This window comes from Papio anubis, chromosome 3 (assembly GCF_008728515.1).
Source record: "Papio anubis isolate 15944 chromosome 3, Panubis1.0, whole genome shotgun sequence".
Lineage (NCBI taxonomy): Eukaryota > Metazoa > Chordata > Mammalia > Primates > Cercopithecidae > Papio > Papio anubis.
In genome coordinates this window covers 65,090,036-65,115,180 of record NC_044978.1, presented here as the reverse complement: position 1 = coordinate 65,115,180, position 25,145 = coordinate 65,090,036, and the positions used below count along the sequence as shown (strand labels likewise).

Here is a 25,145-nt window from a genome sequence, read left to right as displayed (position 1 = left end):
GGTGAATGGTATTAAAATATATTAATTTTTTAACACATGGTAGACTATATATTGATATTATTATTTTGTGGACTTTTAAAGTCAAATAGACAGCTAGCTCTAAATATCAGAACTTGACTTTAAAATGAGAAAGAAAAACTACATTTAAATAATCTACTCCAAGCCAAGCACGATGGCTCATGCCTGTAATCCCACACTTTGGGAGGTTGAGGCTGGCAGATCATTTGAGGTCAAGAGTATGAGACCAGCCTGCTCAACATGGTGAAACACCGCCTCTATTAAAAATACAAAAATTAGCTGGGTGTGGTGATACACACCTGTAATCCCAGCTACTTGAGAGACTGAGGCATGAGAATTGCTTGAATTTGGGAGGCAGATTGCGCCAATGCACTCCAGCCTGGGCAACAGAGCAAGACTTCGTCTCAAAAATAATAATAATAATACAAATAAATAAATAATATATTCCAAATGGTTTGTCTACAATGAACTGACGATGTTAAGATTATTTACATTTCCTGTTCTTATGTAAGATATTGATATTTTATAGGTAAAAAGTGAAATATATGTGTTCATGTATGCATTAAGGTATTATTTCTATATACAAAAAAATTGCAGAACTAAGAAAATTACCCAGGGAAACCACTTGGAGGAGAAACACACTTCTATTTGCATTGGGTGGATATCTCAGACACAGCCAAGCCTGTATCTAATCAGAATAGGCAGTTCCTGAAATTATAACTTTGAAGTTCTAAAAAGCTTGAACATTTTAAAAGAATTTCTGTTTTACGTTATTGTTGTACATTTTAGCATGAGTGATTCCTGTTTAGCTTTTGGCATGCCAATTCCATAAGTGTGGTTAACTCACAGTACTGGACTGCCTATTTCAGAACCATTTACAACTGCTTTCTCATCTTCTACTGTGAAAGCTCTGCAGATAGGGCTTAAAGACTCAGGTTCCACACACACTTCCGGCTATCAGTGACCTGACCGTGTGATCCAGCTCTATGCTAAAAGATTGAGTAGCTTACCTGCTGAGAAAAGTGTTTTTAAAGTGGTTTATAGAGGACACTGGCCTTTGTTTTTTCTCTTCCTACTTCTTCCGGCTTCAGCCTGGATAGTGGATGTGAGCTTGCAGAGCAGCAGCCGTGTTACAACCTGAGACAACATACACAAGACCTGGCCTGTACACTCTGAGAACAAAGTTCTCTGGAGACCTGGACTACTAACCCTTGCTTCTCTCTGTTAAGATAGATAATTCTTGTGTATCTAAATCATTGCACAGACTTCTGGTTGGTTAAACCCGAATTTACTCCTAATTGATATGAGCTTCCACGCAAACACAGAAGAAAACAAGTGTGATTTAACGACTATTTTCACAGTTCTCTTAAGGATGGTACATAGCACACACCATTCTAGGCACGCTGAAATAAAATTAATCCATTACAGAAAATGTATTATTAGGACATTAGAACCTACTTCTCTTCCAAGTCTGGTTGAGAAAGATTGTACCAAACCCTGCTATATAAAATACAGCCTATAGACCAACAGCATAGGCATCATCTGGTAACTAACTGGATGCCTAGAATCTCAGAATTCTCCCTCTTCACCTACTGAATCAGAATGTGCCTTTTAACTGTGATTCCAAGATGATTCATATGTACCATAAAGAATTTTAAATGCTGGATGAATTATGAGCTTCTGAGGTCAAAGGAACAGTATTTTTTTTAAAAAAAATCTTTTGTATCTCTATTTCCCGGTACAATGTCTAGATGGAGCATAATAAGCCCAACCAAATATTTGATGAGTGAAACATAACACTGGCTCAGTGTCAAGCATTAAATTCCATTATAGGTTTGATTATCACAAATCTAATTGTTATTTGCAAAGTTGAGCTTATGACTATGAGGAAATGAATAATGAGACACATATCATGAAAAAAGGAAAAGTGATTAAAAAGTTACAAAGCATAGAATGAAATAAATCATAGGCTCTAGATGTGCACTGAAATTAAAAGTTTTAAAGAACCTAGGCCCCTATAACAGAAAGTTAAAATTGGAAAATTAATGGATAAGTCCTGGGAATCTGTCCTTGCCAACATTCATTATATTACCTAGAGCTGTCTTGATTTGTCTATTTTAGGTTCTCCTATTTGGGAGAGTGGTGGACCACTTGACTCTGAAGAAAGCTAAAAATACTCTCTCAGGAGAATACACACACACACACATACACACACACACGCATACACATACACATAGACACACAGACATGCTTAATTCAGTTTCAGGAAGTGCCCAGACTTTCTAAAACTTAGCTATCGAAGAAGGTCCAGTGTACTTCAGGTAGAGAGCCCTCCATGATGTTTGAATTGTCTACATTACAAGTTAAATAAAATGATGGTCTATGAAATCTAGAAATGATTTGGAGAAACAGACGTAGTTTCTCTCCTCACATATTCCACATCCTAAACTAACTTTTGACTGAGGGTTGAATTGTGGCCTCCTCTCCACTACAAATCTATTGAAGCCGTAACTCTGTTACCTCAGAATGTGACCTTATTTGGAAATAGGGTTGCTGCAGATATAATTAGTTCGATGAGGTCATACTAAAGTAGAGTGGGCCCTTATCCAATATGACTGATGTCATAGTGAAGAGACACAGAGACAGACGCACGAGGGGAGAACACCAGTGATGATGCAGTCCGAGATTGAAGGGCTGTACCTGCAAGCCCAGGAACACCTGGGGCCACCAGAATGTGGAAGAAGCGAGGAAGGATCCTACCCCAGAAGTTTAGCAGGGGGTATGACTCTGCCTACACCTTGATTTATGACCTCGAGACTCTAGAACTGTGAGAGAAGAAATTTCTGTTGTTTTAAGCCCTCCACATTTGTGTAAATTTGTTACAACACTCCTAGGAAATAGTGCGACAACACAATCTAGAATTATAATAATTGATTTCAAAGTGTCTGTCATGGTTATTAATAAAAACTTTTATTCTGGAGGTATTCACTAATCTTCTCTATGTGAATTTACTGATTTTCAATTTGCCATGTAACATACCCAAATAAATCAAGAATAGGCTCTTATTCTTAGAGAAAAGATAGCCTAAGTTTAATTTAAAATTTACATACTTGATCGGGGTTTCAATTCTTTCATCAATGAAGTGGACATTAAATGTTTAACATTAAAATTGTCTCTGAGCTCCTCTCAGAGTTCCTATCAGAATTTCTACCAGGTATAGATAATAATTGATCAGTAGTTTATTTGCTAAGGAATTATTTTAAATGAATTGTAGATACTTAACCTAAAAAAGAGAAAACCAGCTCTCTTCAATTAGCTGAAAGGCAATTAACTAGAAGAGTTATTGTTGTGTATGACCTCAAATGATAGACGGGAACTGGCAGAGATGAAATTACACTAAGTATACATAAGAGTTTGTTAATTATTTTAGCTTTAACAATATATTCTGGCCCTCAAATTAATAAGTTCTTTGTCATAAGACTTGTTTTGCTGAAGAGTCATTTGCCAAGATGTCTTTAGGGGTTTCAATCATTCCCAAGTTGGTTGGAAGATCATATCTTTCAAACATTATGGGATCAATAAAGGTATATTTGGAAGATTCACTCTGGAGATAAAATGAACTTTAAACCCTGTATCTGTTCCTTAGTAACTATGTAAAGTTAATTTCTGAATATCATGTTCCTCTCCTGTAAATACAGATATTAATACCCACATTAAAGTATTATTTTGAATTATAAAATAATGCATACCAAGTGTAGAGTCATTAGTTGACAATAAATGCTGATTCTCTCCTATGCCCTGTAACTCTGTGTGTATTTATATTTGCTATTGTTTGCCATGTTAGGATACAAAAATAAACTGCTAAATAAAATTAAAGACCACCATTAAAAAATATTTTAAAACAATTATTCAGAAAGATAAGTAATAAAGTATTACTTACTGCCACATATTATTTTTATAGTTGTGGGGATGTAGAAGTTTGTCACCAGTCACTCAGATTTGTTCTGTATTTGATCCTTAAGGGGAGCAACAGTACTTTCCTCAGTGCATTTAGAATAGAAAGTCCTGAACAACATTTTAGAGGTATAGGGAAAGAGCAAAGGTTCAAAAACATTGCTAAGCTCTGATCCTTAGAAGCACAAACAAGGTTCTGAATAAGTTGAGAGCAAAACCAGCCTCCAATTATTTTATCTTTAAAAGCAATTACTTCTTCATGACAATTATTTGCATATTTTTAAATTGCAAAAATATTCTCTTTATAGTAAGCATATATGGAGCTGCACACTCAGCTTCTTTAACTGTTGTGTGGTACAATTTTATAGTTATTTTGTTTTCAGATTTCATGTTCTGGATGTGGAAATTAATGTAGCAATAGTCTGCATTTTTTTTCACTAGAGAAAGGCTGTTTGTCCACACGTTCCTAAAAGCAACATGAAAAAAAAAAAGGCCCATCAATTACCCTTTGCAAAATCTACATATTTTCCTATGCTTTCTCTGTGTAAAACAATGCAAATTACAAAATATTTTAAAATGTATATCTTTCTTTTTGGGTGTTAAGTTCTGGTTTGCTGAAGATACTAAATCTTTGTATTTTATTTTATTTTATTTTATTCATTTATTTATTTAAACCATGCAAGGAGACTGTTTATTTCCAAAGGATTTTGCAATAAACATAATGAATAGGCTCCAGGCAGCTGTTCTATTCTTCTCCCTCATTCTCATCCTCATAGGAGTCAGTGCCTACTTCCTCCTAATCCTTCTCCAGGGCAGCGATATCCTCCCGGAGCCTTGGAGAACTCACTGTCCTTCATGCCCTCACCAGCTTCCCAGTGTACAAACACTCTCTTGACATACGTCAGCTCGAACTTGTGGTCCAGGTAGGCCCAGGCCTTGGCGATGGCAGTTGTGTTGCGCAGCATGCACGTGTCACACTGTACCTTGGCCAGGTCACCTCCAGGCACCACAGTGGGTAGTGCTTAGTTGATACCAACTTTGAGGCCTGTGGGGCAGCAGTCCACAAACTGAATGCCGCACTTGGTATTGATGTTGGCAATGGCAGCATTGATATCCTTGGGTACATCTCTGTGGTACAACAGGCAGTAAGCCATACACTTGCCATACCAGTAAGCCAGATACCCTAAAGTGTCATACCATCACACTTTGCCATCTGGCTGGCCAGCTCAAAGCATGTATTGGCAATCCCTGCCAAAAACAGCTGCTGTGGTATACCTTCTCTTCAGAGATGACTGCCACATAGGTTACCAGGGGGATGTAGATGTGAGTGCAGGCCACCAGGTTGATCTGAAACTCTGTCAGGTCCATGTTGAGGGCCTTGTCAAAGTGCAGAGAAGCTGTGGTGGAGGAGATTACTTTGCTAATGAGGCAGTTGAGGTTGATGTAGGTTGGGCACTCAATGTCCAGGTTGTGGCAGCAATTGTCATAGATGGCTTCATCGTCCACCATGAAGGCACAATCTGAGTGCTCTAGGGTGGTGTGAATGAGTGGTCAGGATGAAGTTGTAGGGCTCGACCATGGCTGTGGACACCTGCAGGGCTGAGTAGATGGAGAATTACAGCTTAGATTTTGCCATTGTCACCAGAAAGCTGCTCCATCAGGAGTGAGGTAAAGCCAGAGGCAGTGGCCCTGCCAAAGCTGTGGAACACCAGGAAGTCCTGAAGTCCTGTGCACTGGTCCGGCAGCGTCCAGATACAGTCCAGCACTGGGTCGTTGATCTCTTTGCCAGTGGTATAGTGACCACAGACATCACTGTTGAGAGCATCCTCTTTTGCAGTGATGAGCTACTCTGGGTGGAAAAACTGTCAGTATAGGCCATTTCAGATTTCATCAATGGCCATAGGCTCCAGATCCACAAAACAGCCAGGACACATGTTTTCTAGCACTAATTTCACAGAAGAAGCTGGTGAAAGTGGACTATCCACTTCACCAGTGGTCTTTTCACTGGGCATCTGCCCATCAGTTTGAATCTCATGTTCCAGGCAGTAGAGCTCCCAACAGGTTAGCATTGCCCATCTGGACACCTGCCAGCTCCGCATGGACTGAAATGTATTTACACATGGCAAATGGTGAGTCCCAGTGGTGTGTCTTATGTAGAGTCAGGGTGATGGGTTTCAGTGAGAACTAACCCATCCTTTTAAGGATATTTGTGTCTTGATTTAAAAAGTTTTAATTTTCCTGACACTAAAATATTGGTGTTAAAATGTGCATTTCAAATGTATGTGGGAGAAAAGTGAAAGAAACACTGATTCAGCCTTAACATAAGTGTATCCTAAGACTTCATTTTAGCTCTGCTACGTATTAGTAGTGTGATTCTGGACAAATTATCTAATTTCTCTAAATTTTTGTTTTTTTATTTACAAAAAGGAAATAATATATTTTCCTGCACATCTTAGAATGGTAAATTTAAATTTAATATGCATATAAAATTTATTTGCAAATTATTAAGGGCTAAATTGATAAAAATATTATTTAACATGATATTATATCTTCATGACCAATTTCCATATTTCTATTGTTTCTTTTATGCCTACCTTTGACATAACTTTTACTCATCACCTAAGACAATGAATGATAGGCTTGGTCCATTTTATATCTGGCTTGTTGTTATTTTGAAAGTCTGAAGAAAATAAAGACCCTAATTCACCAAATGAGGAAGATTAATTCCTCATTCAACAAGTTCATTCATTCAGCAAATAATTATCAAGCACCAACTATGTACAAGAACTGTGCTGAGTGATGGGCCTACAACAGTGAAAAATATAGACCAAATTTTTGCCTTCATACTTCTATTTTATGAGGTGAGACATAAACAATCTAAACAAGTAAGAAACTATATATGAGGTAATGATAAATATTAAGGAGTAAAAGCAGAGCAGGAGTGAGTGCTTGTGGATGCAAGTTTATGTAGGGTGACTAGGAAAGGTTTGCTGAGTAGGTCATATTTGAGTAAAAATCTGGAGTGATAAAAGTGAGGGAGTGACCCGTGCAGCTATCTGGGACAACAGGGTTACAAGCAGAAGGAACAATGTATACCAAAGCTCCAAGGCAGAAGCATATTGGCGTATTATAGGCAGAGAGAAGGCCAGTGCACCTGGTGAAAGGTGAATAAGATAAAAAGCTGTAGGAGATGAGTTTGGATAGGTAAGTGGAAGAGGCAGATGACCTACAAGCTGTCAGCCATTGTTAGAATTTAGGCTTCTGTGAGAGATAGGAAGTGATTTGCTGGTTTCATACAGAGAAAAAACAGGATATGACCATTGTTTTAACATGATCCCTCTGGTTACTCTTCCTGGAACACAGTGAAGAAGATCAAGGTGAAACAAGGACATCATTTAAGAGGCCATTTAAATAATTATTGGCTTGGACCAAGATTTTCACATGAAGGTAGTAAAATTGGTAAGATTCTGAATATATTTTCAGGATACAGTTGTCAGAGTTTGCTGATGGATTAGTCATTGAGTATAAAAACAAAGTGAAGAGTGAGGAATATCTCTAAGAATCATAGCCTGAGCAATATAAGAATAGTATTACCATTTTCTCAGATGGGAAACAAAACGAGAGTCCTATTTAGGAGAATATCAGTCCCTCAGTTTTGGACATTAAAAGTGATTATTACCCATATCGTAACCACACACTTTCGCCTGGGTTCTCACTTAGGACCACAGGCAAACATTCTTGACTTCTAGTGAGAAGCCTTGAGTCAACAAATAGAGGAATTCCCAAAGCATGGAGTTATTTCATTTTATTATTTTATTTTATTTTTGCCATAAGAGCCAGGCTTCCAGCTTTCACCATATAAATAGCAATGGAAAAAAACCGGGTGGTTATAACTCATTTCCCTATCAAGACTTCAATCAATATGCTCAGCCATAAACAGTAGCCTGTCTCACCAGAAAGGCAATAGTCAGAACCAGCTGCCCACATCTTTAAAAGTCCAGTACCTCTAAGTTGCAAATTTGAGGTAACCCTGGAAAATTCACAGAACTCTCTGTTCTTCAACTAAATAGGAAATAACACACTCTGTGACCTACCTTTGTTACAGGGTTACGTAAGGATCAAATAAGACAAAATATACAATAATGCTATATAAGCATAGTCATGACTGTTTAACAACAAAAACCATAGTGAGACTTTTTTTTTTTTTTTTTGGCAAGTAGACACTTATCAGCTGTAAATGGTAGGATTGGAAGAATATAAGTTGTTTTAAAAAAAAAAAAATCAGTTCCAAGCAAGTTGCTTTTTTACTGATACATAATATTTATAGATATTTATGGATACATGTGATATTTTGTTACATGCATATAATTTGCAACTATCAAACCAAGATGTTTAGGATGTCCATCACCTCAAGAATTTATCATTTTTATGTATTGGGCTCATTTCAAGTCCTTTTTTCCAGCTATTTTGAAATATGCAATACATTTTTGTTCACTGTAGTCATTCTACTATCTAATAGTAGAACTTATTCTTTCTATCTGACTATTTTTTTTTGTACCCATTAACCAACCTCTCTTCACCACCCTCCTCCTACCCACATACTCTTCCCAGTTTCTAGTGTCTATGATTCTACTCTCTACCCTTATGTGATCAACTTTATTACCTACTACATATGAGTGGGAACATGCAACATTTCTCTTTCTGTGCCTGGCTTATTCCAGTTGCAATCATGTTACTGCCAATAATAGGATTTCAGTCTTTCTTATGACCAACTAGTATTCCACTACCTATATACAGCCCATTTTCTTTATTCATTTATCTATGGATGAACACTTAGATTAAGTTCATATCTTTGCTATTGTGAGTGGTGCTGCAATAAACATAAGGGTGGAGTTATCATTTTGATATACTAATTTCCTTGCCTTTGGATATATACCCAGTAGTGAGTTTGCTGGATCATATGGAGTTTTTGGAAAAGTCTCCATACTGTTTTCAGTAGAGGCTGTACTAATTTACATTCTCACTAACAATGTTTAAGAGTTTCATTTTCTTGACATCCTCACCAGCATCTGTTATTTTTTTGTATTTTCTATAATAGCTATTCTGACTGGGGTAAGATGATATTTCATTGTGGTTTTTATTTGCATTTTCCTGCATTAGTGATGTTGAGCATTTTTATATACCTCTTGGCACATGTACATCTTCTTTTGAGAAAGTCTATTCATGTCCTTTGCCCATTTTTTAATGGGATTATTATTTTTTTCCTGTTGAGTTGTTTGAGTTCCTTGAATTTTCTGGATATTAGTCCCTTGTTGGATAAGTAGTTCTCAAATATTTTCTCTCATTCAACAGGTTGTTTCTTCATTCTTTTAATTGTTTCCTTTGCTCTGCAGAAGAATCTTAGTTTACATTTGCCCCATTTGTCTATTTTTGTTGTTGTTGACTGTGTTTTTGAGGTCTTAGCCACAAAATCCTGTCTAGACCAATGTACTGGAATATTTCTTCTGGGTCTTATGTGTAAGACTTTAATCCATTTTGGGTTTATTTAAGTGAAAGGTAAGAATCTAGATTCATTCATCTACATATGGATATCCAGTTGTCCCAACACAATTTATTGAAGAGGGTTTCATTTTCCCAGTATAAGCTATTGGTGCCTTGTTTAAAATCAGTTGGGTATAAACACATGGATTTATTTCTGGGTTCTATATTCTGTTCCATTAGTCTGTGTATCTAATTGTATACCAATACCATGCTATTATGGTTACTATAACCTTGTAATACATACTGAAGTTGTGTATTGTAATGCCTCCAGCTTTATTGTTTTGGCTCACCATTGCTTTGGTTACTGGTTATTTTGTGTGTGTGTGTGTGTGTGTGCTTCCATAAAAATTTTACGATTTTTTTTTATTTCTGTGAAGAATGTCATTGGTATTTTGATAGTAATTACATTAAATATGTAGATTGCTTTGGGTATTAGTAATTCTTCCTATCCATGAGCATGTGATATCTTTTCATTTGTGTGTTCTTCAATTTTTTCATCAGTGTGTTAGTCTCCTTTGTAGAGGTCTTTCAACTCTTTGGTTAAATTTATTCCTAGCGCTCTCTCTCTCTCTCTCTCTCTGTGTGTGTGTGTGTGTGTGTGTGTGTGTGTGTGTAGTTATAGTAAATGGTATTGGCTTCTTGTTGTTTTTCTCCTAGTTGATTTATTATTGGTCAGTAGAAATGCTATTGATTTTTGTATACAGATTTTGTATCTTGTAACTTTATTGAATTTATTTATCAAATCTAAGAGTTTCTTGGAGAATTCCTTTGGTTTTTAAAAAATATAAGATAATATCTGCAAAAAAAAAAAAAAAAAAAGGCAATTTGAAGTACTCTTTTCCAATTTAGATGCCTCTTATTTCTTTCTCTTGCCTGATTGCTTTGGCTAAGACTTCAAGTACTATGTTGAATACAAGTACTGAAAGTGAGCATCCTTGTTCCAGTCCTTAGAAGAGAGGCTTTCAGCCTTTTTCCATTCAGTAGAATGTAAACTGTTAATTTGTTGTATATGGCATTTATTATGTTGAGGTATATTATTTCTATGCCTAGTTATAGTTAATAGTTTTTATCATGAAGGGATTTTGAATGTTATCAAATGCTTTTTCTGCATCTGTTGAGAGGATAATATGGTTTTTGTCTTTCTTTCTGTTGATATGATGTATCACACTGATTGATTTGCATATGTTGAACCATTCTTGTGTCCCTGGAATAAATCGCACTTGATTATGGTGTTTTATCTATTTGATGTGTGCTGTTAGATTTAGTTTACCAATATTTTGTTGAGAATTTTGGCATCTATTGTTCATCAGGGATATTGATCTATAGTTTTCTTCTTCTATTGTGTCCTTGTCTGAATTTGGTTTCAGGATAATTCCGGCCTTATAGAATAAGTTAGGGGAGAATATCTTCCCTTCAACTTTTTGCAATAGTTTCAGGAGAATTAATGATAGTTCTTCCTCAGTAAAATTCAGCAGTGCAGGTATCCAGTCCTGTGCTTTTCTTTTGGGAAATGTTTTATTACTGATTCAATATTGTTACTTGTTATTTGTCTGTTCAGATAATTTATTTCTTCCTGATTCGTTCTTTACAGATCATATGTTTTCAGGTATTTATAAGTTTCCTTTAAATTTTCCAGTTTGTTGGTGTATAGTTGTGCATAACAGTCCCTGACAATCTTTTTTATTTCTGTAAAAATCCGTGGTAGTTTCCCTTTTTTTTGTTTCTGATTTTGTTTATTTGGGTCTTTTCCGTTTTTCTTGGTTAGTCTAGCAGTTTATTTATTTTGATTACCTTTTCTAAAAAGCTTTTTTGTTGATCCTTTCTTTTCTTTTCTATTTCATTTAGAAATACTACTCTGTTCTTTCCACCTACTAATTTTGAGTTTGAGATGTTCTTAGGGATGGGGATATTGAATAGGCCTGTTCTTGGTCCCAGTGGTGGCAACAGTGGGCTGAGTATGCCTGTCCTTGGGCCCCCAGGAAGCATATGCAAGTGTTAGCAGGTCCAGATGGGACAATTATTGGGCCTCCAGACTACTTGCTCAGGTGACAGAAGTGGTAGCAGTGGCCTAGGTGGACAGGTAGAACCTTAGGCCCCTGGGCAGTGTACATGATATGGGCAAGGGCAATGACAGTGCAGGACAACCCTTGTACCCCAGACAGTATTGCTGGTTTTAGCAATGGCTGAGATGGCTGGGCAGGCCAGTCCCCAGTTCCCCAGATGGTACATGTAGGTGAGTGCCAATGGTGGTTGTAGCAACAGGCTGAATGGGTTTATCTCAGGCCCTTAGGAAGACTGCACAGATGCTGGCAATAGTGGACATGGTAGGGCAATCTCAACACCTCTGGATGGTGTGCTTAGGTGCTGGGGGTGTTTGGGGTCTATTGTTAGGCCCTCTGGTGATACATGCATGTGCCTGGGGTAACTGACAACAGGATGATCCTCAGGTCCCCAGGCAGCATGCTCAGGTACTGGAAGGTGCAGTGCTAGGTTGAGTGAGCCTGTCCTCAGATCCACTTAGTGGTGTGCATGGCATCAGGCTGTGTTAGCAAGGGCAGAATAATTTCCAGGCCTCCAGGCAGCATGCTTGAGTGGCAGCAGTGACAGTGGTGGTGGCAGGTAGGGAAAGACCATCCTTGGGATACATGCAAGTGTATGGCAATCCTGCTTCTGAGAGTGGCAGGATTGTTGTCAGTGGCAGTGATCCCAGGCAGGTGGCTTTCAGACTCTGGGGAGCACATGGTTTGGCTCCCTTTGTCCTGAGGGTGGCCTCCCTGGTGCACTTCTGCCTGTTCCCCAGGGTATGGGACTCTGTGGGTTAGAGTGCTGCAGACCATGTGTATTAGTCTGTTCTCATGCTGCTAATAAAGACATACCCGAGACTGGGTAATTTATAAAGGAAAGAGGTTTAATTGACTCACAGTTCCACAAGGCTGGGGAGGCCTTACAATCATGGTGGAAGGCGAAGCAGGAGCAAAGGTGTGTCTTACATGGTAGCAGGCAAGAGAGCATGTGCAGGGGAACTCCCCTTTATAAAACCATCAGATACCATGAGACTTACGTACTACCATGAGAACAGCACAGGAAAGACCTGCCCCCATGATTCAATTACCTCCCACTAGTTTTCTCCCACAACATATGGGAATTACGGGAGCTACAATTCAAGATGAGATTTGGGTGGGGACACAGCCAAACCATATCATTCATGGTCCAGTCCATGAAACCATTTTTTCCCTCTAGACCTCTGGACCTGTGATGGGAGGGGCTGCTGCAAAGGTCTCTGACATGCCCTGGAGACATTTTTACCATTGTCTTGGTGAATAAAATTTGCCTCCTCATTACTTAAGCAAATTTCTGCAGCCAGCTTGAATTTCTTCTCAGAAAATTGGTTTTTCTTTTCTATCACATCACCAGACTGCAAATTTTCTGAACTTTTATGCTCTGCTTCTCTTTTAAACACAAATTCCAATTCCAAACCATATCTTTGTGAATACATAAAACTTAATGCTTTGAACAGCACCAAAGTCATCTCTTGAACACTTGGCTGCTTAGAAATTTCTTCCACCGGATGCCCTAAATCATCTCTCATGTTCAAAGTTCCACAAGGTCCCTAGGGCAGAGGCAAAATGCCACCATTCTGTTTTCTAAAACATAACAAGAGTCACCTTTATTCTAGTTCCCAACAAGTTCCTCATCTCCATCTGAGACCACCTTAGCCTGGACTTAATTGTCCATATTACTATCAGCACTTTGGTCAAAGCCATTCAACAAGTCTCTAGGAAGTTCCAAACTTTCCACATCTTCCTGTCTTCTTCTGAGCCCTCCAAATTATTCCAACCTCAGCCTGTTACTCAGTTTCAAAGTTGCTTTCACATTTTCATGTATCTTTACAGCAGCACCCCACTCTACTGGTACCAATTTACTGTATCAGTCTGTACTCACGCTGCTAATAAAGACATACCCAAGACTGGGTAATTTATAAAGAAAAGATATTTTAATGGACTAATAGTTCCACATTGCTGGGGAGGTCTTGCAATCATGGCTGAAGGTAAATGAGGAGCAAAGACATGTCTTACGTGGCAGCAGGCAAGACAGCATGTGCAAGGGAGCTCCCCTTTATAAAACCATCAGATCATGTGAGACCTACTCACTATCATGGAACAGCATGGGAGAGAACTGCCCCCATGACTCAATTACCTCTCACTGGGTCCCTCCCGTGAGACATGGGAATTATCGTAGCTACAATTGAAGATGAAATTTTGGTTGAGACACAGCCAAACCATATCACTCTGCCACACTGCTGGGTTCATTCAGTAATGTGTGGCTGAAGTCTTCTGGGTGGCTGTAAAGATAAGTCATTGAGGCTCCAGGGATATGGAGGTGCAGGGGCTATTTGGCCCCAGGTCAGGATATATTCTAGTGGGAGCCAGACTCTCAAAATGACAAATGGCATTATACTGCAGCTGCTTGAGTCTCAGGCAGGTGTGTAGAACCCAACTGAGCTTCCCCTCTGGAGCAATGCTGTCATGAGCACTCCAGGCAACTCCGTGTACTAGTCTCAAGGCTCATGAGAGTTGAGGGGATCTCCAATGGATAAGACTGCAGGAGTCCCATTATGGGAATATGGGCCACTGAGGATCCCTCACTTACTCTTTCCCTGTACTGGGGAGCCTCTCCAGGCTCCCAGCCAATCCTGGGTAGGCAGGCTGCCTTACTTGGCTCTTCTGCCATGCCTCAGGCATTTCCTATCTCTACTGCTTTCCAGGGTTTTCTGTTAGATGTGCTATTCAAAGTATGCCAATCTACTATTTATCTAATTTGGTTCTTCTGTGGAGGAGGTGAGTGCCAGTTGTCTCTAGTCTGCCATCTTGAACCTTTCTTCCAAATAAGTTACTTTCACCTTCTAAAGCCATAGACAAGTAGTAACCCTTTTCCACTGAATAGAGGACATTAGTAAGATGAGATGTTTTTGGCAGCAGACAACTTGGTGTTCAAAGATATCATACCTTCTCTACTTTTTGCAATGTACATGTCTGAGCAGTAGCAAATGGAAATTCAAGAGGGAGAGCGAGAAAACATTTACATAATATTTCTCCACCTGAACTTTGAGGTTATATGAAGAAGCTGAACTATCCGTAAGAGAAATCAGCTATAAAACAAGAAATTATAGTCTTGCATGGACTGCCAGGGACAAGTGTTCGGTGAAGACTCAGAAGAACATGGAAACAAAGTAGGTAGGAGAGACAGGACAAAACTGAAGAACAAGTTATGGCCTTAGTTAAGGACCTATCCAGTCACGGCCTATGTGTTTTGCTAATTTTCAGATTAAATAATTGTTTTAAATATTAGAAATATAGACAGATGTGCATGCAGGATGTGTGTGTGTGTATGTGTGTGTGTGTGCATATGCTTTGCATCACTGGCTCTTAGTCCCACCTAATATTGCCACATATTTCATTCCTACAACTTCCAGATATTTCAAGTATGTCTTCAGGATTATTTCACTGCAATATAAATAAGTGTTTTCAGCTGACTCACAGTATTAGCTCATTTCCCCTGCCCTCCACTTGTGGCCATGCTCTGCTGGGTCACACTGCATATCCCAGCCTGTGCCTTCAGTTGTGCTGGGTGTTCCCACTAATTCTCCTTGGCATTTTTACTTCTGCCATGTGGACTAGCCTCTTTTTCTGGCTGTTATCATGTCCACAGTTTAGTCTTCTCAGGTAATGTCACTGCCATTCCTCTTTGGAGGCCTTGAAACCAGAAAGCCCTAATATTTCCACTGCATCTAAAGCTTCATTTTCAAGACAGCAAGCTAAAGCTGTTCTCTGGAAACTCCATGGGATAAAGTTATACCATGTTCGATGTAATAGTACAGAGGATGCCTCTCTCTCTCTCTGTGTGTGTGTGTCTCTGTCTCTCTCTCTCTCTCTCTTTGCCTCCCGCCTTTCTCTCTGCCTTATTACTCAGACAAGAAAATGCTGCAATTCACAAAATAAAATTTAATTTAGTTCACTTTAACTTAAATGATATGCATATGCCATTTACAAAATTAGGGAAACACAAATTAATCATGTCCAAATGGGGTGGTTGAAAATTTTTTAAATGCTAGGAATCAGTAAGCAATATAATATGATATTATTTCCCATATTATTCCAAACATCATAAACCCTAAAATAAAGTTTGTAGTTATCACAAGTTTTTAATCAATTCAGATCACATTTCAAAGTGCCACTGTGAACTGCCCAAACCAGGTGTTTTGCAGCTGCAATGAATTTGACATGCTCTGAAATCACCATGGAATCCTCTGGATCTCTTGGAATTATGGAGCAAAGTCTAAGAAATAAAAATTGTAGTCTGCCATGCTGGACAAATCGGGAAAGACATGCTTTGGAGAGCATGTGTGTGTAATTATTTTAAAGAATCCCAAATATGACTTTGTGAGTAGCTGTAGCATTTAGAAGATTTAATTTTATATAAATACATATATAATATAGAGAGAATTAAGGATTTAATTATATGTATATACATGAACAATAGCATTTTTCAATGATTTATTGTAAAGATATTCAAACATAGAGAAAAATTAAAGTGAATGCTTGTATACCTTCCACCTACCATAAATATTTTACTATACTTGCTTTATCACATACCCATTCAACTATTCATCCCTCTGTCAAACCATCAGTTTATCTTACTTGTTATACAGTTGTTGATACTTTCTTAAATCTACATATGAGCCAAATGTAAGCTTTCAGAATATAATTATTAGTTCCTAATCTGAGGATCATGGATTTTTTAAACTAAAAGATACCTTTAAAAACTCTTTATTGTACACACTTCATTTTTCAGATATGGAAATTAAGGCAAAATGAGTTTAAAGTTTGAGTAAGAGCACCCAACAAATTAGTAACTAAACCAAGATTGAAAATCCCTGCTTGGTGTTTTCATGTAAACATGCACTTCAACAGAGAGGTTGTAACGTGTGGGCATGATGAGGAGGAGAATTGTTGAAGTGTGTTCTTTGTTAGAAAATTAAAGTGACTTTAATATATGAATGTGCAGTTGAACTAGCAGTAAGATTTGAGAAGGAATCAGAAGTGAGTGAAGAGCTGAACATCTGTGAAAATCTTCCTACTGTATAATCAAAAGAAAAAATACTGCTAAAAAAATACTTACTCTAGCATGTTTTTTATGTGTGTCCCGTTTCCAAAAGTATGAAATATCATGGGGATGAAGAATTAAAGGTTGAGCCCTGGAAGCAGGAAAGCTGGGTGGGAGACAAAGAGCATCTGCTGCTTAAATTCAGTTTGACAGACTCATAGACTGTGGCAATAAGCTCTGCTTACAGAGTATAGAAGGGACGTGTTCTGTAGCCTATGCAATCCCTTGAATAAGTCCATTCTTAGAGCAGTACTTAACTTTTCTATTACCCACTCTCGATCTACACTGTTTCAAGGCACATGCAAAGATAAGAGTCACGACTCTTCTGAGAATGAATGTGTCACAATTTAAGGTACAAATGTCTCAATCACTTTTATGTTTCCATGTTTTGATATAAATTTTTGAAAAAAAATTAAAATCAATGGGTGAACAAATGTTAGTTTCCATTTTCATTCATCCTTCAAACATGGTAAGGCAGAAATGCAAGGTTTTTCTTCCTCTTCTTCTTCTTCTTCTTCTTCTTCTTGCATTCCTTAAAACTTAAAAGTACTCAGGATTTTGTATTTTTTAAAACTCTTCAAGTAACTCTTTAGGTGACCAGTATTTGAGGGCTACTAGTATAAAGAATTCTACAGTAGAAGTAAAAAGGTCTGGCTTCTAGTTCTGGTCCTATAGTGATTTATTAAGTGGCCCTATGTAATTAACTTCCCTCTAGAATTTATTTTATATATATATTTATGTATTATATGTATTTTTGTAAAATATATATATATATATATATATCAGTCTTCATTGTCTTAATCTTGCGACCAATGTAAACTATTTAAGCATCAGGCCAGAGTCATAGAGGAAGTCCCTTGCTTTCAAGTGAGGAGAATATATATCATACATTGTGTGACTCTACTTAGGCCCCCTTGGCATGAATGATTATAAACTGAGCCCTTTGATTTTTTCTAACCGAAAATAATTGCAAGAGATACATTTACCTTGTTATATTCACACATAATCAATACATATGTTTTATGAAAAAATGCTCAGCTTTACCATGAGTTACATACTCTAATATGGTTTTCTCTTTTATTTAACTTTAAAAAATGTTGCCATAAACCAATAACTGGATCTCACAATCATTAATGTATTTACCTGCCTCTTGAAAGGCATTGTCGTAAGACCTCTATTGTGAGTTTCAATTATAGCTAATTATTCAATGAGAAGAGTAAAACAAGTTAATGGTGTCAACCCAATATTTTCAATCATGAAAAGAAATTGAAGAGGTTAAATTCTTTCTTATGAATCTCTACTGTGTGAGCTAATAATCTGTCAATGTGAAAATCTACCTGGCCTAATGTGTGACTTGTAATGCGTACTGTTTCATCTGCATTTGTGTATCTATTCTTATGTTTTTTATAAAAAGAAACTTGTGGACCTTATGATACTAATAATATTAAATATTATTTTTAATGGACATTTGCTGTGTGATATAGTTTGTATCTGTCCCTATCAAATCTCAGGTTTAATTGTAATCCCCAGTGTTGGAGGTGGGGCCTCGTGGGAGGTGTTTGCATCATGAAGGTGGATCTTTGGTGAATGGTTTAGAGCCATCCCCTCAGTGCTGTCTTCACCACAGTAAGTTCTTGCGAGGGTTGGGCATGGTGGCTCACACCTATAATCCTGCACTTTGGGAGGCTGAGGCGGGAGGATCACTTGAGGCCAGGAGTTTGAGACCAGCCTGGCTAATATGGTGAAACCTTGTCCCTGCTAAAATTACAAAAATTAGGTGGACATAGTGGTGAACACCTGTAATCCCAGCTACTCAGGTGGCTGAGGCAGGAGAATCACTTGAACCCAGAAAGTGGAGCTTGCAACGAGCCAGGATCTTACCACTGCACTCCAGCCTGGGTAACAGAGCAAGATTCTGTCTCAAAAAAAAAAAAAAAAAAAAAAAAAGTTCCTTACTCTGGAGGCTGAGGCAGGAGAATGGCGTAAACCTGGGAGGTGGAGCTTGCAGTGAGCTAAGATCCGGCCACTGCACTCCAGCCTGGGAGACAGAGCGAGACTCCATCTCAAAAAAAAAAAAAAAAAAAAAAAAGTGTGTGACACCACCTCCCCACTCTCAACTCCCACCTTGTCTTCTGCCATGAGTAAAAGCTGCCTGAGGCTCTCACCAGAAGCAGATGCCACCACCATACCTCTTGTACTGCCTGTAGAACCAGGAACCAATTAAACCTCTCCTCTCTGTAAATTACCCAGTCTCAGGTATTTCTTTATATCAATGCAACAATGGTCTAACACACTATGAAACAAGCAAAGAAAGGCATTTTCTATGATTGTTATCTAATTCTAATGAAAATTTTAGAATAAGTGAACTATTATTATCTTATTACCTATGAAGAAATTTGGGAATAAAGAAGTTAAGTGACGCCTTAATTCTCGCAATAAATTTGATAGTCCAGTCCTCTAATACAGTGGTCTTCAAAGTGAGGTAGGTATATCTCTTAGTATCTACAAGTAATTTCCAAGATATTTGCAGGTATATTAGGCCATTTTTGCGTTACTATAAGGCAATACCGGAGACTGGTTAATTTATAAGAAAATAGGTTTAATTGGCTCTGCGGGCTGTACAAGAAGCATGGTGCTGGCAGGTGCTTCTGGTGAGGGCCTCAGGAAGCTTTTAATCGTGATGGAAAGTGAAGGGGGAGTAGGCGTCTCACATGGCGAGAGTGGGAGCAAGAGAGAGAGTTTAGTCGGGGGTGGGGGGTGCCACACACCTTTAAACAGCTAGATCTAGCAATAATTCACTCACTATCATGAGGACAGCACTAAGTCATGAGAAATCCACCCCCATGACCCAAACACTTCCCACCAGGCCCCATATCCAACACTAGGGATTACAATTCAACATGAGATTTAGAGGGGACAACATACAAACTCTATCAGCAGGCATAAAACGTTGTAAGAGGCGCAATTTTGAGTTTTCAGTTTTTTAATTATTCTTTTCTAACACTAATATGCTAGAGAAGTCCCTCATAGTTGAGCTTCCTCTATATTCTTTGACAACACTCCTCTCCTTTCACTAAACATGGACATTGCTCATCTCTTGGGAGTTTTACAAATTTTCATTTAAAATTTCAAGGTCGTTAAACCTTCTCCATCAGATCTAATGTTAAGGGAAAGGCTGCAGTCATACTCTTGACTTTTAGTTCTCAAGGGTTAGTGTTGGGGCAAAACACAGATTTATCATTTTCCTCTGTGTTCTAGAAACTAACGTAAACTTCGACCTGCAAACTTAGTCTGGGTATTTCCAACAGACACCACCTTCACAATGTCACTCTCAGATCAGTATCAGACACATGGCTGTAACTCTGAATCTAGAGCCTAAAAAGCAACCAGTTTAAAATTTCCATGCTTGTCTCATTTTATTAATAGTACAAGAATAGTAATATTATTTAGTGAAGGAGAATTAGAATAACAGTTACTTGAACTTTAGAATTCTTCTAAACTTGATTTGAATCTCTTCTGGGTCACTTGCTACTATGTAACCTTGGGGAATAACTGAAACTTGAGTTTCAATTATTTCTTACATTAAAAATAAAATAATAGGAATGACCTTCTGGGACTTTTGCTAGATTTTTAAAAAGTCATGTATGTAAGAACCTGGTACATTAGTAGTGCTCAATAAATGATGGTTATTGTTATAATCATACTGTTAGTGTCATTTAAAAAGGCATTAAACTCACTCACTGTTAAGATTGGCCCATAAAAGTGCTGAAATGCTTAAAGAAGTACATCTATGAACAGCAGAGTCATCCTCTTCCTAACTCTTCACTGATTATAGTTATATCAGATTATTCCCTAAGTTTGGGGCTCCAAAAATGAGGGGCATATACTTAGGAAAAGAAAAAAAAAAAAAAAAAAAAAAAAAAAAACAGAAAAAAATGTTGGGTCTATAGCCACCAGAAAAAGACCACAGGAAATGAATACATTTAGCCTCAAAAAGATAAGGCAAAGGGTATATCAATCTCTTTGACTCTCAATTTCCTCATCTTCAAAGTTGGACTAATGATTCCTGTGCTCAGGTTCAAGGATCAAAAACAACTAACTGTGATGAAATTCTGCCACATACTACACGTGAAAATTTGGGCCAACTAATATACCTCTATTAGTCTCAATGTCTTAGTCTATAGAATATAATTAATGCTAGGAAATGCCTTATGGACTTAGAGAATTCTCAATGCCTGATACACACCTTGGCACTGAGCGAATATTAGTTACTGCCATGGCTGCAGGTACTAGTTTCTTAGGGCTGACATAAAAAAGTACATACCACAAACTGGGTAGCTTACAAAAACAAATTTTTCTGTCATAGTTCCAGAGACTAGAAGTCTGAAACAAAGGTATCAGTTGGGCTATGCTCTCTCTTAAACCTGTAGGAAAAATCCTTCTTTGCTTCTCCTTAGTTTCCGGTGATTTGCTGGCAGTGTTCAGTGTTCCTTGGATTGAAGCGGCACGACTCCAGTCTCAGCCTTCATTATCACATGGCATTCTCTCTAGGTGTTGCTGTCTTCACATGGCTATCTTATAAGAATGCCAGTCATATTGAACTAAGTATGGCCCCATCTTAACTAACTTAGCCTACAGGGTCAGGATCATCAGTATCACTATCTTCCATCTCCACATGTTGTCTCACTGGAAGGTCTTCGGGGGCAATAACATGTATGGAGCTGTCATCTCCTATGATAACAATGCCTTCCTCTGGAATACCTCCTGAAGGACTTGTCTGAGGCTGTTTTACAGTTAACTTTTCAAGTAAAAAGGAATACATTCCAAAATAATGATAAAATTTATACTACAGTAATACATAAACCAGTAACACAGTTTCTGGTTTATTTTCAAGTGTTATGTACTGCACATTATTGTATGTGCTATACTTTTATACAACTGGCAGCACAGTAGATCTGTTTATACCAGCATCACCATGAACATGTGAGTAATGCATTGTGCTATGACATGATGATGGTTACAATGTTGCTAGGTGACGGGAATTTTTCAGCTCCATTATAACCTTATGGAACTACTGTCATATATGTGGTCCATTGTTGACCAAAACATTGTATGTGGTGTATGACTATAAATAGTTTTTTCATAAAAGCCTCCACATGAAAAGGGATTTTTGGTATGAGAAGAAACTCCAAAAATGAACATGTTTAAATCTAACCAAAAATAATTTAAATGACACTTCAGAAAAACATGATAGCAATGATGTCTCTGAAATGATAGGATGTACTCTTTTGTTGTATTCTATTTTAAAAATATATTGTGGATGCCAGAATTAAGTGATTTAATTAGTATCAGGAGATTATGTTTTCCTAGAAAAACAGCAAGTGTGATGCTAATATTTGAAATTATAAACGTCATATTTTATTTTACTAACTACATGTAACAAATACTAAATAATATTTTACAGGTGTGTGCCAGTTTTTTAAGATTTTCTTCTCATTGGTGATATAAATGAAATTTACTTTGAGGTACAAAGAATAGCTATTAACATTCCATCTTCTTGTTTTCTATAAAAATAAGGAAACTGATAGAAGAAACCTTGCCCATGGTTTCATAGTTAGTAAATCACAAGGCTAGAATTCAAACCTTGTGATTCAACTAACTTTTGAATGAAAATCTTGTCAGCATTTCTTTCATTATTCATCCATTTTTATTTTTGTTGTTGCTGTTGTTATGTTATTCACAATACCAGAAGCACTGGGTATAATGTTAAATAGTAGTAACAACAGAGGGTATGACCAGACCCTCTTGTCTTGGTCAGTGTAATTGTCCATTGATCAGAATTCCATATGGGAAGATATACCACACATTGGTAGGAAGAAAGTAGTTTTCTTTCTAAAAATAAATATTTCCTATTTTTTTCCCTCTTATTACATTTTCTCAATCAATATTCATTTACCTTATAATAAATTGAAATAATTCTGTGATAATTTGTTCCACAGAAGCGATGAGATATGTATGTAGGGAAATCGCAAATAATTTTATTTGTGTGCAGCAACCAATTATTTAATGATTTGGGGTCTACCGGCATACAACAATAAACATAACAAGATATGAGCTGAAGTCAGTAAATGTCAGGTGCAGGTAGAGGAAATAGCATGTCAACTTCATTCTGCTTGCTCTAATATTTCCCAGGAGAATGCTCAGGCAGATTTATACCATAACTTTACCATACTGGGTTGCTTTACAAAAGACCTTTTCTATACCAAAACCAAAAAGCTATACTCACCTTGGGAAAACATAAAGCTCCATCTCCAGAAACAACTTCCAGCTGGTCTTTCCTAACCAAGTCTCAGTGATTAGACCGAAGTCATGTGCATTAGAGGCAAAGATCTAGCAGAAGTCCAAACTTTCAAAGTAACATCTGCAGAGAAATTATCAGCCAATATAAAAACATGTGCACTGTTAATGAAATCGTGGAGTTTGCATCCTTTTGAATTTTTCTGCTTTGATGAATATTCTTTATTCATAACCTCTCTAAGGCATTTTCTTTGGAACCCAAAAGGATAACTCATATTCTATTTATTTTATTATCATAAATTATTTCTTCATACTACTAAGCCTAAAGTTCTGCAATGATGCTTTATTTCCTTTTACACCCACACACCTAAACTTCCAATTCCAGAAAAAGAACAGCCAAAAACTTATATATTACATATTTTAACACTAATTGGATTTTTTAAAGCTCCATGTGATATGTTTAGTTTACTATAGTTATGTGACTCAAGTAATTACAATTGATTAAAATGTCTAAGATTAAAAATTGTAACCCAGGAAATCTTACTTTAGAAGAATCTTCCAGTTCTATAGATATATTTAATTGTCCTGTCTTCACATGGGCATCACAAAAGTTATTCCATTTACCCACTTAAACTCACTCAACAGATGTGGCCTGAGTACCAGGAGCTGTGGGGAATATAAAGGAAACAGAAGTCACGGTCTCAGCTTAGGATACTTATAACATCTGCAAAGGATACTATATTTTTCAACAGTCACAAAATACAAATACAAAACAAAAAAAATCTAAATCTTGTTTGAAGAAATGACAAAATGCAAGGTACAGAAAATAAGTGTAAAAGGAGAACTGGTGCTCCTTAGTTCTAAAATTTCAGTGATTGAAGTCCATTTTTATGTCCTAAAACATCAGTAAAAACATTTGTTATATAATCTACTTGCTATCTTCACTCAAAATTGCTTCCTTACGTAAATATTTAGCTTATAACGTTTTTAGGAAAAACATTTTAATGTTGAATAATTTAAGAAAAACATTTTAGTCTATATTTAAAACAACAGATTTTTTTTCTCTACTTCATATGTATATGTAATTTACAAGAGTGAAAGGAGAAACATAGGCAGGGTTAAATGAACTCCTTTTGAATGTCCAAAATTTATGGTTTTAAGACTTTCTGCCGGATTTTCACTTTTCTCTATAAGGAGCAAGACTGAAAGAAAGACCATCTGAGATAGAAACAATCCAACTGGATTCCTGATATAAGGAATGCTAAGCATTGATTTGAGAGGCAGCAATGAAGCAAATTTGTCTACAGCTATTTTTCCCAGTAAGAATCCTATATTTTCTTTCAAAAGTGTCTGTAAGTGTAGACATCAGTGTAGATTTGCCATCTTCAATGTTATGCTTTCATCAGTCTCACTGAAGTCCAAAGTCAACCTCTTTTATTGTGCTTAGTTTGTGTCTGATAAAAATGACAAATAAGAAAGGATTTATCTCTAGACTCCAAATATCCTTTATTCATAAACACACACACACACGCACACACACAGACTCACTCACTCAAATATCAAGAGATGATTTCAGAACTTAATTCTTCATTTTCTTTCTTATACTACTCCTAAAACCTTCTCTAAAGAAAAGCCAATAAATTCACTCTCAATATCATATTATTGCCTGAAAAATCCAGGTTACTTACTGTTCAAGTCATTCGATTTGGATTATGCTTCTTTAAAACAAACAACTTGCTGGCATTATTTACTTCTACATCTTTAGTGTTTAGGGCAGTGCTGGCATATATGTATAAGAAATTTTTGTTGAATTAATACATACATTAAAGATAAAGTTTTCAGCCAAAGAAATTGAAAAATTGATGTTTAATTTCTTTTTGTTGTCCCTAAAATACCTCCATCAAGGCTGCTTCCAATTCTACATAAGGCTACCTTGTAGCATTCTTCCCTCCCAGTTGTCATCCCCCACTTCCCTGCCCTGATACTGAAGAGTCACCTGGACTCTGAGTCTATATGCAGAGATTAGATACCCCTCTGGGGGTACTAAAAATGTGATATGTCAGGTGAGTTTTAGCGAAGCCTGAATTGCTAATCCTCCGGGCTTCCCAGTCCCTCCAAGCTTTACAACTGCTGAGGATTCAGCCCTAGAGCAGCGCAGAAGACACCTCCGT

The 25,145-nt window shown here is 37.2% G+C and overlaps 1 long non-coding RNA gene and 1 pseudogene across 1 annotated transcript; both read right to left on the bottom strand.

Moving 5' to 3' along the window:
- Positions 1-1,091: 1,091 nt before the first annotated feature.
- Positions 1,092-23,939, bottom strand: LOC116274146. Its single transcript, XR_004182689.1, has 3 exons — positions 23,519-23,939; positions 22,964-23,098; positions 1,092-1,155 (listed from the first exon to the last, which is right to left on the bottom strand). It is a non-coding gene; the product is annotated as an uncharacterized LOC116274146 (long non-coding RNA).
- LOC103884615 lies at positions 1,149-6,393 on the bottom strand (annotated as a pseudogene).
- Positions 23,940-25,145: the final 1,206 nt, after the last annotated feature.